Below are 15,539 nucleotides of genomic sequence, written 5' to 3' on the forward strand. Positions count from 1 at the left end.
GCCACTCTCAGGGCACTGGGTAAGTAACAAAGTCTGGAAATGAAATTTTTGAGTTTCCCCACCTATAAAATAAGTGGTTGTGCTTTATGACCTCTAACTCCCTTCTAATTTTAAATCTGTGATCCTATGCCTTTTATCCAGTGATTCTTTTCCAAATTCACATCCTCTCTAACAAAAAAGGGGAAAATTGTATAACAGAGAACTTTCCAAAATTAAAGAAGCCTTCCTCTTGACTTATATTTTCTGTGCAAAGGAGTACTATTATACCATTTGGATTTTCTGCCATCTATATTACTCATCATACAGCCAATTTGCTTTCTTTTGTTTAGTTCTATGAAACTTGGATAATGAATTTTGTACTACTTCTTATATGCATCACTATTAGTAGTATTTTCTAGCAGACTTTATGCTAACAACACACCTTTCTGTTGGCATCTAGGTTGATTATAAGTTTGATCTTTTCACAATTATGCTATTTCATTATTTTAAGTACCATAGCATCATAAGGAATGGATGTTTATGGCTGAGAGCAGTTTGGAAACATCAAAAATCCATGACATTCCTAGAATGTGATCCATTATATTCTTTTTCTATTATTTATGTACACACACTCATTCAATAACCTGCGCATTCATCTTCGAAGAATTGTCGAGCCCAGTGATAGTGAAACTTTCATAGATGGAGTGCTGGATCCCACCCACCCCAACCTCCCAGACTGAATGCCATTCTTGCCCCTCAGGGACTAATTACTGTAAAATACTGTTTTGTCTTTTCACTGGAAGCAGGATGAAAATTTTCCCATTCTATTTATTGCTATGAAAAGAACTTGTGTACCATGTTTCCATTTAGCAGGTATGTCTTTGTTTTCTGATTTAAAAGAGTGTCAATGTGAATGCCATCTTATCAGGTCAATAAGTATTTATTAAGAATCTAACATGGGCTAGGTAAGTGTGCTATGTGTTGGAAATTGAAGAATAGAGATGAAGAGAGAGAGAGAATTCCTGGCATAGAGAACAGCCAGTAAAAGATAGATGGAGTCCAGAGATGGACATCTTATGTGTTAAATACAAAGGAGTGCAGAAATATTGGATCATACAGTATGTGGAAGGGAATAATCCAATCCCACCCAATAAAATTTATTAAGGACCAAACATAGAAAATGAATCCACATCATTGAAGAGCACCTCCAAATTAGGTAGATTTGTCCTTGAACAGCAAAGAGACTTAGTTTTTCAGAGTGACTGCACATAGAGCTTTTCTAGTTTTGTGGAGAGTATCAGAGGCTATTTTTCTCTGAAGGAGCCTTTGAGAAATCAGTGTCCCCTCCATGTCACCATGAATAATGAAAAAGGCCTTTTAGAAGAATAATTTATTTTGCTAACCCATATCTATATAATGTTAATGACTTCTAAAGTCTATCCTACTTCTATTTCAAAAATTTGTAAGTGAACCTTGGGATACAGTAGAATAAACCCTGAACTTAAAATGAAATAAGGTAGATACAAATCCCAACTTTATTATAACCTTGTGTGACCTTGGAAATATTACTTAATGTAGATCTCACCTTCCTTAACTGTAAAACAATAGTGTTAAAATAATGGAGATGATTTCTAAAGTCATTCAGTTAGACCCACTGTAATTCCCTTCATTTTTACAAAATGAGCAACTCTATTGTTGATGTCAGACTAGAGAATTCAAACTTGTAGCAAGGGATTTGGAGGAAGACAATTTTCCCTAAAGCTATTTTCCTCCTCTATCTTTCTTCAACTTTTCAAATAGGGTTAAGTGCTAGGGACTAATATTCCAAATCTTCTTAGGTATTCAATTGAATCAGATATTGCCACCCTTTATCTGATGGTTGTCAGGTAGAACCTCTGGATGAATCATAACACCTCACAGGAATTAGAGTGGGGAAGATTTGAGAGACTATATTTTAAACCTCTAATTTTAGATAAAAAGAAACCCCAGTCCAGAGAGAGAAAGTGTCTTGCTGGAAGGTCACACAGTAAGTAGACAAAATGGAGATCCTCTGTCTTCAATTCTGTGTCTTTGCCACTAGGACAGGCCAACTGTGGTTCTTTTGTTTCCTTTGGACTTAAACATTTTCTTTCCTTGCCTTTGATTATTTTGATGAAGGAGTTCTAACCACTTGGATTTCTGAGATTCTGTAATGATTTCTAGCCTTCAGAAGTTGTCTGATATGAATACTTAAATCTCCAGAGTGAACATTGATCTGATAGAAATGAGACATCTGGAACATGACACATGGCAGGCATATTATAAATGAGAGTGCTGCCTACTTTAGGAAGGAGAACATGGTGGTAGGGTGCACTCACTTAAAGCATGGTTGTGGTGTGGGGATGGAAATGTACTTGAAAACAAAACAATCCAGTTCTAATGCCATAGGGCAAAAAAAGGTGGTTAGGTTTTCCTGTCTCATTCAAAGCCATAATTATGCCCTTGCTGCCTCTTGAGTTTATTGGTCTTTTGTTTTGTTCACACCTCTAGATGCTGCTGAAGTTTGAACAAGCATAGAAGAAAGTTCAGAACATTCACTTGGCAGGAGTTCTGCCACCCATTTGCACTTGTCACTGATGCTTTTCTCTATGACTTACTGAAATGTGAGCAGCATTCTTTCCCTTGTCTATCTTAGGAGAAATGGCCAGCTTTATAGAATAGTAGTATCTTTGAGCTAGAAAGGGTAAACAAGTCCAGCTTCAATCTCTGTAATATTTACTTATCCTTTTCTTGACAAGTGGTCATTTAATCTCTGCCTAAAGATGTCCATTGATAGGGAAAACTATTGGGTTTTAAAGCAGCTAATTTCACTTTTCCACAGCCCCAATTCTTATAAGCATTTTTTCTGCACATACAGCTGAAATCTAATTCTCTTCAACTTCTACACATTGCCTTTTTATCTGTGCTCCAGAATATATATATATATATATACACATATATGTTTATATTTATATACATAATTTTCAAGTGATAGTCCCCAAATGCCTTAAGACTATCATCTTCCCATAAATTTTCAGTCTCTTCTCATCTGATAGATAATTCTTTGATATATACATATTTATATATACACACACACATATATATGATAAGATCTCCCCCTGACCCCATATTTAGATAATCTTTAGTACTTTTAAGCTATTGTTCTACCTTTCTCCTCTCTTTTATAGCCACTATTCTAAGGAAAATGTCCTGTACTCATTGTTTTTACCTTCTAACTTTACACTCACCTCTATCACATTTATCTCCTTTCAGTCCTAACCTCTGAACTTAAATTGTTTTCTCCAGGGTTACCAATAATATCCTTATTTGCTAATTCCAATGGACTCTTGGCATTTAGTTAGTGCTTCTTTTATACCAAAAGATATATGGGATTTTCAGGGAGAACTAGCATCTCAGTTACAATGGGCTATTTATGCACCCTTGGTGTCCACCTGTCACCTACCTCTTATGACTCTAATAAGCTGTAGCATGCACAGTAACCGGAGCCAAGTAAATCATTTTAGCAGATGGCTAAACTAGTTTGAAGGTAACCAACAGGACTCAAACTCATTCATGAGTTGGGGAGATGTCTATCCAAAGCATGTGAAGACTTCTCCATTGGAATGGTAGATGACAATAATTTGTTTTAATGGTCATTAAAGTGTTTAAAGTAGGCTCTAGTCTTAGAGTATTTAGAGCTCAGTCAGACCTTGAAGATTCCTAGTTCATTCCATGCATCCTTGGAAAACTCTATTTGTCCTGACCTTTGTCTTTCCAGCTGACTTTCAGGGTTCTGAAAAAGTGAGAGGCTAATGACTTTGTGCAGCTCTGCCTCACTTAAAATCCAATTCATGTCCAAATCAAGACATCACCCAATGATGCCACTGGTCCTCTTGGAAAATGAAGGTCAAAGAAAAAAAAGTATATGGCAAGCACTGTGCTAAGAATATAAAGAAAAATTTGTTAAAAAAATTTTGAGCCTCAAGGAGCTTACATTCTAATGGGAAAGCCTACATGTAAACAATTATGTACAAAGAAGACATATAAAGGGCTTTTTTCAATGTTCATCTTTACGTAATCACCTATTCTCTTCCCTGGGTTTTAAAGACACTCCTCTGTCATAGTTTTCTCTTTTCCTATATCACCACTATTTCTCATTCTTTTTAGTAAAATCATCATTCAAACTCTTCTGTCTAAGAAGGAATATACTCCTTATCTCTATTTTAAATGCTCTTCTTATCTCTCTTTATACTCTTTAGGTGACCTCTATGCAGATATCTCCCAAATCTCATATCTAACACTCAGCTCTGTCTTCAACTTTAACCCATATCGTCATTTGCTTGCTTGCTGGACATCTGTACCTGGATATCTCACTGGGATCTCAAACTAACCTTATTACCATTCCTCTCACATCCTCTCTTCCAAAGCTCATTTTTTCCCCTTCTGTCAAGTAACCACCATCCTCCCAATCAATCAGTTTCTCAGTTTGGAAATTTTTCTTGACTTCTCACTAGAATCATATGAGGACTGATAGAAAATTGATAATATTGAGCCAAGAGAAGATAAGACATAATGAAGGAGTTAGGTGCTGTAATGCAGAGTGCTAAGACTAGAGTCAGGAAGGCACTAAGTTCTAATCCAGCCTCAGACCTTTACTCACTATGTGGCACTGAGCAGGTCTCTTAACCTCCCTCTACCTATTTCCTTCCTTAAGTGTAGATGAGGGACATAATGACTCTGAGCTCCCAAGATTTTTGTGAAGTTAAAATCAGATAATATTTGCAAAATATTGCATATTTTGCACAGTGACTGGCATGTGTAGTATACTGTGAAAGCACACATAATAAGTGCTTTAAAAATGCTTGTTCTCTCCCTTCCTGATTTTCATTATTCCCCTCCTCCTTTCCAGTCAGTTACCAGGTGTTACCAGTTCTCCCTTTCTAATATCTCTTGCATAAGTCTCTTCCTTTCTATTCACACTGCAAATGGTCTAGTTCAGGCCCTCACCACCTCTCACCCGTACTACTGCAATAGCTTCCTAATTGGTCCCCTGGCCTATAGCTTCTCTGCCCTTCAATTCATCATCCATACAGTTGCCACATTTGTATTCATAAAACACAGAGGTCTGACCATGTCAGCCTCCTGCTCAGCAAGCTTCAGTGACTCTAAGATAAAACGCAAACTCTATGCTTGGCATTGAAAGTCCTTCCCAGTTGCCCCAACCTACCTTTCCAGGCTGATCACTGCTTTTCCTCTCAATGCATACTGTAGTCCAGGCAGCCTCGCTGGCTAGTTCCTCTGTATTTGCAACATTCCATCATCTGGCTTTATGCCTTTAGAGAAACTTTTCCTGAAGTCTGGGATGCTCTCATTTCTCACCCTTACTATGCAAACTACCTCTTGGACCCATCCCTCAGTCTCAGGTAGAACTTAAGCTACTTGAAGACAGAAATTATGTCATTTTTTTCTTTCTGTTCCAAGAACCTTGCACAGTACCTGGCACTAATAGATAATTTATAGATATTTGTGAATTTGATTGAATTGAAGCTATTATTTCTTCCCTATATCTTCTTTTCTCCAGGTTAGACATCCAGGATGAGTGATTCTCACACAGAATAGTGTTCAGTCTAATTCTGTATCTGTGTCACCTTCCTGTGGATGCTTGTTAGCTTGTCAAAGGCTATTCCTAAAATATGGTAGCCTCACCTGAATAGTAGTAGTACTACTGCTAGTCTGACCAGAAAAGCATAGAATTTGTCTGTTTGTATAGATAGAAATCAAAGTGGCAGATGGACACTACAATTAGAGTCAGGAAGGCCCATTTAAATCCATCCTTAGTCCCCTGCCAGCTGTTGGAACATGGACTGGTCTTTTTGACTCATTTTTTAAATCTGTAAAATCTAAATAATAAGAGCACCTAATTTTCAGGATTGTTGTGAGTATAAAATGAAATAAAAATTTAAAAGCACTTTGAAAAATTCTATAGCACTATGTAAATAATAACAATAATTATTGTATCATTTCCTCCAAATTTCTGGCAATGTTTTGAATATCTTAAGACTTCATTCCTTTTATTTTTGTCTATGTCACACTATTGGCTTACGTTGATCTTTAAGTCAACTAAACAGCCCCTCCCTCTTCCTTTATTTAGATCTTTCTAATATAAACTATTGTTTAGACATTTCTGCTCTTCTCATTCTTGTTTAACATGGAATTTGGATCATTTTTTGGTTAGAAAGATTTTCCACAAGAGTCTTCAAAGGCCAAGTCCTTATACATATGAGAAAAATGAGAATATATATTATTTTTCAAGCACTACTAGTTCTAATATTAATCTCTATTTAATCTACTTCCCAGCTGAGAACTTTTAAAACCATCTTCTTTGGATGGTTGCCTTTTACCTTGACTCATCCCTTGGTAGGCTAATTCAAAAGTAACCGTAAACCATGTAACTTATGAACTCACACTAATTTTCACCTGTGTGCCTGTATTATTTATGGTATAAACATAAAATAGAAATAACAATTGTTTTCTGTAGCTTTTAAGAGATTTACAAAGTGGTTTACTTCTAAAAATTCAGTATAGGAATATAAGTATTATCTTCATTTTATGGAAAAGAGTACTGATATTTAGATAAACTAAGTGGTTTTCTCATGGTCATTGAGGGAATCAGGGACAGATTATTATTAAAAAACAGGACTCTGTGCTCTAATTCTAAGGTTCTTTTCAATTTCCAACATTGCTTTCCTACGTCTAACACCAATTGTGTAACTTTGGGCAAAACACTTAACTTTTCTTATATTTAATTTTCTCATATGCAAAATGGAAAAAAGTCATGCATAGGTCACAGTTTTATGGATATGAGAATTTGTAATTTTTTTTTTAATTTAGGAATTTTATAAAATATCTAATGGCATTTGTCATAAGGGAAGTAGGATGACTTTATTATGCATCATATGAAATCTATTCATTACTTTATATAGAAATGCCAACTTTTGCCTCTCCCTGTTATGGAATATCTTCTCTCTGTCCATGCCCATTTGATAAGTGGTCAAATACATATATGTCCTTATTTATACATATATGTACAGTTTTCAGAGGAATTAATCCAAAGCACAAATATCCCTTTAGATAATTATTACTAATCACTAATAATTAGAGAAATGGAAATTAATAAAATGTTGAGCTTCCCTCTTATACCCATTGACAAAATTGAACAAAAAAGAAAAATTATGAATTCTAGAGGGGTTGTACAGTAACAGGTACATTAAAATATTTCTAATAATTCTAGAAAGTAATTTGTAATTATGCCCCATTAGTAATTAAAATGAATATTCTGATAGTTTATTAGGAGTTATAATCAAGAAGGCAGAGTAGAGGAAAAACACAACTTATTCTCACAACATTTCCCTATAACCAACTTTAAAATAATGCTTAAAATCAAATTATAGGACATGAGAGCCAATAAGGGTCAGGATAAGACATTTTTCCAGCCCAAGACAACTTAGGACACCAGAATGAAAATTCTATAACATTAGGATAGGGGATGGCCTCGAGACTATTTAGAGAAAACAGAAGCAATGGGACTTGAAGGTGGCAACAAAGTTGTAACAGGTTTGAGAACTCTTCAGACAGAGGTGGTAAGTGGATCTGTCAAATAATAAGAAAGAAACTACATAGGCAACCTGTGCTAGCACAGGACAAAGAACATGGTGTTATATGGAAATTTCATGGTCTATAGACACTACTCAATCACAGTGCCAGTGTAGAAAGATATTCTTACTATCCCATGCAGCGGCTCTGAAGAGCAGGAACATTTTTTATCTAAAGGGAACAGGGGTTGAGAAAGCAGTGTCATATCAGTTCATAAGAGAGAAGTGACTATATCTCTTCCAAGATCATGCCACTTCAAAAGCAGCAAAACCAAACCACTAGAACTAGTTACAAAAACTGAATGGAAAAAAAAAAAAGCCTGGTTCTGGGGGAAATTATTTTCCACAAACAGTCTTGGAACAGAATCCAATTTTAACATGAAACTCAAAAGCAAGAAATAGATTTAAAAAAGTGAATAGACAACAAAAAATAATTTGACCCTTAAAACCTACTATGTTGGCAGGGAAGCCAAAGATATAAGCAGAAAAAGAAGACCGCAATGAGAAAAGAAGTACAACCAAAGCCTCAAAGAAAAATGCTAACTGGGCATTGTAAAGGGTGAAATTATGGTTGAGACTGAAAAATATCTAAATTTACAACAGGAGGAAGAAAATATTAGAGGGAGAGAGAGACACAGAGGGAGAAAAAGAAAGGAGTTTAACTCAGAACCACTCTGGCTCAGGCTGAGCCAAAGCAGGTGTTAAGGCCTTGGAAAGCCAAGGCAGAGAAGGGAGTCAGTCCTTATTAATCACGTGACCGAACTGAAGAGAAGCTGTCTGTGGGGCTCCTTCAAGTTTGAACTCTAGGATAGAACTAAACTCTAGCCCTCTCCACAGGAAGTCACAAGAACTCCAGAGGCTGTTCTCTACTTCACTTCCTGCATCTCACATGTGCCAATGGTGGCTCAACGTTGACTTAGGACAGCCCAGAAGTCTGTCCTTTTTTTGCACATGTATGTTGAAGGCAATTTTCTCAGATAATTAAATCTTGAGTTTGATGCAGACCTTCCTAATCTTGTTAAAGTAAGAAGGGAGGAGAAATGTAGTTTCCATGACCTGATTCTGTTATTCCAAGAATCTCTATTGTTATTGATCAGGAAATAGCTAAATGAGATCTTCTAAAGAATGATCTGATTAGGGTGGAATAGTTTTAAAATTCACAATCTCCCTGAGGCCCAAGGAAGACTAGTCTCTCTGATGGGTCTTATAAACATACCAGTTATGAAATTAAAATAGTTAGAGATAAGGGGAAAATAGGAGAGATAGAGAGAGAGAGGCAACAAAACCAATGTTTTGCTGGATACATTAACAAAAGCCAATTGGGGGTTCTCCTCTTTGGGGGGACATTCAAAATAAATTCAATCAACCTTCAGTTCAATCAACCACACCCCAAGGTTCATTCTTGATCTTGATGTTATGTAGGTTTTCTGGCATCTTTCTGCAACAGTTCATTCTCTGGATTTAGGAGTTAGCAAGCTTCTTCCTTGAGGCTCTTTCTTGAACAAAAAATAAATTCAAAATCTTGGATTTTTATTAAAATACAATCCCCCCCTGAAGTGGTAGTTAAAAAAAAAATCCAGTTCAGCTCAGGATGCATTGTTGAGTTATGGGAGTGTATGAAGCATAAAAGGAAGAGCTAATTTATTGCAAAAGTGTGTGTGTGTGTGTGTGTGTGTGTGTGTGAATGTCAATGCTTGAAAACTTTTCTCATCTAAATTGTTTCATACAGGGAAGAATATATATGTACATATATACATACACACTCAATTTGATATAGAAATCTTTCTTACTCAGCAGAGAAGTAGGAGACTAAGGGTATAAGAGAAAAGGGAGGAGGAATAAATGGTAGGACAGATTATGAGAATTAGGGTTCAAAAGAAAGAGACTTTTGAGGAGACTAGGATAAAAAAGAGAGTAAAACAGAAGGAAATAATGTACAGGGACATGTCCAGTTAGTATTCATAATTATGAGTATGAATGCAATGAACTCACCTATAAAACAGAAGGGAATAATAAATTGAATTAAAGACTAATATCCAGTTATATGTTGTTGACAAGAAACACACTTGAAACAGAAAAACACAATGGGTTACAAAAAAGGGGGGTAGAAGAGAATTTATTATACTTCAGTTGAGGGGGGGAAGCAAGGGTAGAAATCACATTTTCACATAAAGCAAAAAGCAAAAAAATGACAATTTAAAAAAATAAGTAGAGAAATTACATCTTGCTAAAAGGCACCATAGACAATCATGTAGTATCAATACTAAATATATTTACATCAAATGGTATGAGAACCAAATACTTAAAAGTAATATTAAATATGTTATGGGAGGAAACATACAAGAAAACTATACTAGAAGGGGGCCTCAACTTTCCTCTCTCAGAGTTAGATCAATCCATAAAAAAATAAAGAAAGAACTTAAGGAGATGAATAAGACTAGAAAAATTAGATACACTAGATTTCTGGAGAAAACTGAGAATACAAAGAAGTAAACATTATTTTCAGATATATAGGGCACTTTAAAAATTGATTAGGTATTAAGGAGTAAAATCCTTACAAATAAGTGCAGAAAAGGAGACACATTGAATGCCCTGTTTTCAGATTATAATGCAATATAAACTACATTAGGTAGAAACTTATAGAAGCATAGATTAAAAATTAAGTGGAAACTAATTTAATCTTAAAGGATGAATAATTTGAAGAACATATAAAAATCAATATTTTCATTAAAGAGAATGAAAACAATAAGACAACATACTAACATTTATGAAATGCAGCCAAAGCAATAGTTAGAGGAAATTTTATATTTCTAAATCCATACATCAGTAAAAGTGAAAAAGAATAGATGAATGAATTGTACATGAAATTAAAAAAAACCTAGAAATATACCCAATTAAAATTCAAAATAGAAACTCTAAAAGTCAAAGGAGAAATTAATAACATTTGAAGTAAATATGAGCTAACATATAATGTTAGGTGCTGATTTTATTAAAAATAGATGTACTATTATTTATTTTTCTTAAAAGAAAGAGAAAACCAAGTTACCAGCATAAGAAATGAAAAAATGTGAATGAACTGCCAATGAACATGAAATTAAAGCAATTCTTAGGAATCTTGTCTAATTATATGCTAATAAAACTGACAATATACGTGAAGTGGATGATTGTTCACAAAAACATTAAAAAACACATGACTTTTTGTTTTTTTGCTTTCATTCTTTTCCACAAAATGACTAATGCAGAAAAATGTTTTAAATGGTTTCATATGTAATATCAATACTAGATTGCTTAGCATCTCAGGTGGAATTAGGGGAGGAAGGAAAGGAAAAGAGAAAAATTTGGAATTCAAACATTTTAATGAATTATAAAAATTGTTTTTTACATGCAATTGGGGAAAATGAAATATTTTAATAAAAGGTGACATACATAACAATAAGAGAAAACAGAAAGAGGCTGATAAATCAGAGATTCTTAGCCATAGGAAATTTATAGCCAAAAGAATATTGACACTATCTGCCAATGGAATAGTTAAACCCTTGGAGTGGAGGGCTAGGTACCTAAGCAGGGACAAAATAGTGCCTATCAGAAATGGAGCCTGTCTATATTTCTGTACCAATTATCAGAGAGGTCTTGTACATAAGTAGCTGTTATATTTCTAGTCTATATAAGATAGAGAGACCAAAGCATCAAAAAGGGGAAAAACACACTACTTCTTTCAATATCCTTCTCCACAAAATTGGTGTCCTTCCCCTTCATACAACATTGAGCTGTTGCAAAGAAAATTATTAATAAGCATGATGTAGAAGTGTGAGCTCTCATCTTTGGTCGCACACAGTGTCTATGATGGTACAGTGGTTATTTAGTAAATACTTGCTTGGTTGATGTACTGACAGCAAAATCCTCTGGACAGTCACTTTTATTAGTTCAGTAATAAAAATGTAACTCCTGATCCAGCAGCCCCTGTAAAATCTTCAAAACAATTTTATTCATAATATCAAGTACAAAATTGAGACTTCAACTTGGTCTTAAGAAGAAGTGGGGCTTTTATTCAAAAATTAGGAAAGAGAAATAAATCTTATGAGAGAGAGAGGGAAAGAGAGAGAGAGAGAGAGAGAGAGAGAGAGAGAGAGAGAGAGAGAGAGAGAGAGAGAGAGAGAGAGAGAGAGAGAGAGAGAGAGAGAGAAAGCTGAATATGGAAAACTCTGATTGCTAATGCTACAAGCTGCCAGTTCAGTGTTCAACTGAAATCTTTCACAAATTATGCCCACACAGCAAGATCATTGACTGAGCTGCCTCATTATCCTAAATGCACAATTCTTCATTTCCTCCCTGCTGTGGCTACTGCCAGATGGTAGAAGGCTACTTACATTCTTAGGATTTAGAAATGGACAGATCTTAGAGGTCATACCATCTGATTCCTTCATTTTATAGGTTAATAAACTGAAGTTAAAAAAGGACTGACTTGTTTAAGACAGCCAGGATTTGAACCCATGTCCTCAGACGCCAAAATCAATTCTCTTTCATTCCTGTCACATTCCCACAGTCATACTTATGTGATATTACTGGCAAAAATTAAATTTCCCATCATGTTACATTCATCCTTATGGCCCTTGAGAAGGAATATGCTATTTAAGGATTAGAAATGGTATCAGAAGACCTGAGTTCAAATATGAGTTCTGCTAATCTACATGACCTCTGGCTAATCATTTCTAATCTCAAGGCCTCTGATTATTCATTAATAAAATGAATTGGATTGTATCTCTATGAAAATCAGAGATTTAAATTATATTTAAAAATAGGAACAACAAAAAGCCCATTAGCACACTGGATATAATTTCTGAAGTCATAAATAAGACTGGTCTGGGCCAGGTCTCTAGATGATACTATTTCTGATTGGCTCTAGGGCTACCTCCATATCCTCACTAGAGCTAAGAAAGTTACAAAACAGCAATCAAAATGGAATCCAGGGTCAGGAAAGAGTACATTTTATTCATGAATCCTACTAAGAATACCAAAGAGTGGTATTAAATAATGCTCTCCTTTCAATAACTTAGAAATCCTTGGTGCAACTATTAAACTTTAAAAGTTCTCCACTGAATTGGTTTATGATTACCCACTTGTAAAGTACCAACTTTATTAAAAAAAAAAACAGAATGTCTATTTATATATTCATATTAGGAATAAAACCTTTCAATTTAATTTGACTAATCACACTTATGGTAAGCACACTCATGTTAATGGACAAAGCTAGAAACATACTACAAGTCAGATGGACAGATATGCACCTAAGAAATCCATAAGTTTATTACTATAGAACAATTTGTGCTTCACAATGCCTTCACACCTTATGCAAGTGATTGACTTTGCTAATTTCATTTTCTGGAAAAATATGAAGATCATTTGACTTAGGGTGGGTAAAAGGCCTGTACCTTACTCTAATTATACAAATAACTTAAATTTTATAGCACCATGAGGCTTAGAAAGTTTTATCCTAAAAATGAACCTGCCTTGTTGTACTTCATATATTATTATCAACACCCAGGTGGAGCATTGGCGCTGCTGTCATGAAGACTTGAATTCAATTCTAGGCTCAGACATATATTATATGTGTGACCTTGAGCAAAAGACTTAAATTTTTTACTCAATTTGATTAATTTGGTATAATTGTACCACATGCCTATCAGGATTTTTGGGAGAATGAAATGAGATAACATATGTATAGCACTTAGCACAGTGTCTGGTGTATAATAGAGGGTGGTAATATTTATTTGGAGAGATAGGGGGGATTGGAAAAATGGAAGATAAAGGGAGGTTTGCAAGGGGTATGGAGTTGAGGGGAGAGAGGGAATATTGCTCGGTGAGGCAAAGGAGAGAGATGTCTCCTACCGAGAGGAAGCAGCAAAGGTCCAATTAGGACTATTTGTCGTTGAATGAACTGATGTTCAGCTCCCTCTATGCCCAGAAAAGATAGTCCACTTAGCTGACTGCAAATTCAAATAATATAAAGTTTAATAACCAGTTGGGATTGGAGTTTTATCAGCTACAGAGATGAAGCCAGGCCTCTTAAGCTGGTGGAGGGTTTCTCCCACTCCCGTCTACTCTATATCAGTCCTCACTTTGTCAATTTCAGAATCTTAGCAGTAGACAGAAAACAAACAAGAACAGTTCTAACCTTCAGAAGCCTGTCTTTGGGCTGAAAAAAGTAGAGGTACTCCACTCTAGACTGGGCTGAATGAGCTCTTCCCTCCTCCCACACCAGGAAGGAAGTCAATCCCGGCAGGAAGGAAATGCTAGTCACAAGACCCAACTGCCACTCCCAGTTGTCCCTTCCCCCACCAACTGTCAGTCTTGTTTCCTTTCCACAGTGTTAATAAATATTTTTGCAATCCAGCTTTCCTTTCCTATTATTATTTTATGATAGTTTATCCTGCTCAGTAAGTGTAGGGTCAATGCTTAAATTTTTACCTTTTGTGTGTATATTTGCCTAACTCGATCATTAACTTTTTGTTTAACTTTGAGAATTTCATTGGACTACTATTTGTTTTGTAAACATAATATTCTATCTTCTTCCATTTCTTTGCTCATACTGTCAGTCATATATTGAACACATCCCTTTTCTACTTCCACATTTTAGAATCCTTAATTTCATTCAATGATTAGCTCATGTGTCACCTACTACAAAAAGTCTTTCCTGATCTTCATAGTTATTATTTTCTCTGTTACAAGTTATTCTGTCAACTATCCTATAAATATTTCATATTCAGAGAAGTTGGTAAAATCCTGGAGTTCAGAGAATTTCCCACTCACCTTTGTTTTTCTTTGTCCAGAAACAAAGTTCTAATCTTCATGAGGTTCCTGAAAACTATGCCACTGGATCATTAACTTTATCTAGTTCAGCAATTTTGGAAAGGCCACAAATCTGGTCTTATTGAGAGATAATATAATTTCCTATCTTTCTGGGACTTCCGGTTAAGATGGCGACTTAGAGAAAGCTAAAGTTCAGATCTCTGGAAAACCCTTCCCGACCGATCTCAAACTATAAGCTCCTAAGGCGCTGAAATTCAAAACGATCAACAGCACAGACCCTGGGAACCCTCCTGGACCTAGACCCGGATCAAAAGGTACGCCCACACTCAAAAGCCAGAACCCGAGATCACTTGGACGTAAGGAGTAGGAGCGCAGAGTCCAAGGCTCCGGGAAGCCGCAGCCCTACCCCGCTCAGAGAGCAGGGTCCTCGGAACAACAACCCTCAGGGCCTTCTATCCAAGTCCCAGTGAAAGTCCCTGCCCTCGGAGCTCCCCCCCGGCAGACAGCAGGGTCGAACCAACAGCAACCCTCAGGGCGGGCAAGACAGCCTCACGGGCTGGATCCTGCTATCCAAATCTCAGTGAAAGTCCCTGCCCTCGGAGCTCCAGGAAGCCGCAGCCCATCCCCCCTGCAGGCCGACGAAACAGCCTCACGGCCAGCTATTCTGAAGGCAACTTCCGGAAAGCAACCCGACCCAGAGAGCCGGGGGAGAGTGTGGCCTCGTGGTCTGACCCTTCCATTCCAGTTCCAGTGAGGCATATTCAGTTTATCCCAGGGAAAGCTCATAGAACTGACAGTCTGCCCAGGACTAAAGTCTCTGAACACCAGACAGAGATAAGAAAAGCTAATCCTCCCCATTCAGAGATGGCAAACTCCACAGAAGCACAGAAGCCCCCAAATCCCAAGAAAAATAAGAAGAAAGGGTCGACTTTGGACACATTCTATGGAACCAAAATACAAAATACAGAGCAGATAGAAGATGATATACAAGAAAATGCTCCAAAATCTTCCAAAGGAAATGGAAACTCTCCACAAACCTATGAAGAATTTGAATCAGAAATGACCAAAAAGATGGAAGCCTTC

Source organism: Monodelphis domestica, chromosome 1 (assembly GCF_027887165.1).
Source record: "Monodelphis domestica isolate mMonDom1 chromosome 1, mMonDom1.pri, whole genome shotgun sequence".
Classification (NCBI taxonomy): Eukaryota; Metazoa; Chordata; class Mammalia; order Didelphimorphia; family Didelphidae; genus Monodelphis; species Monodelphis domestica.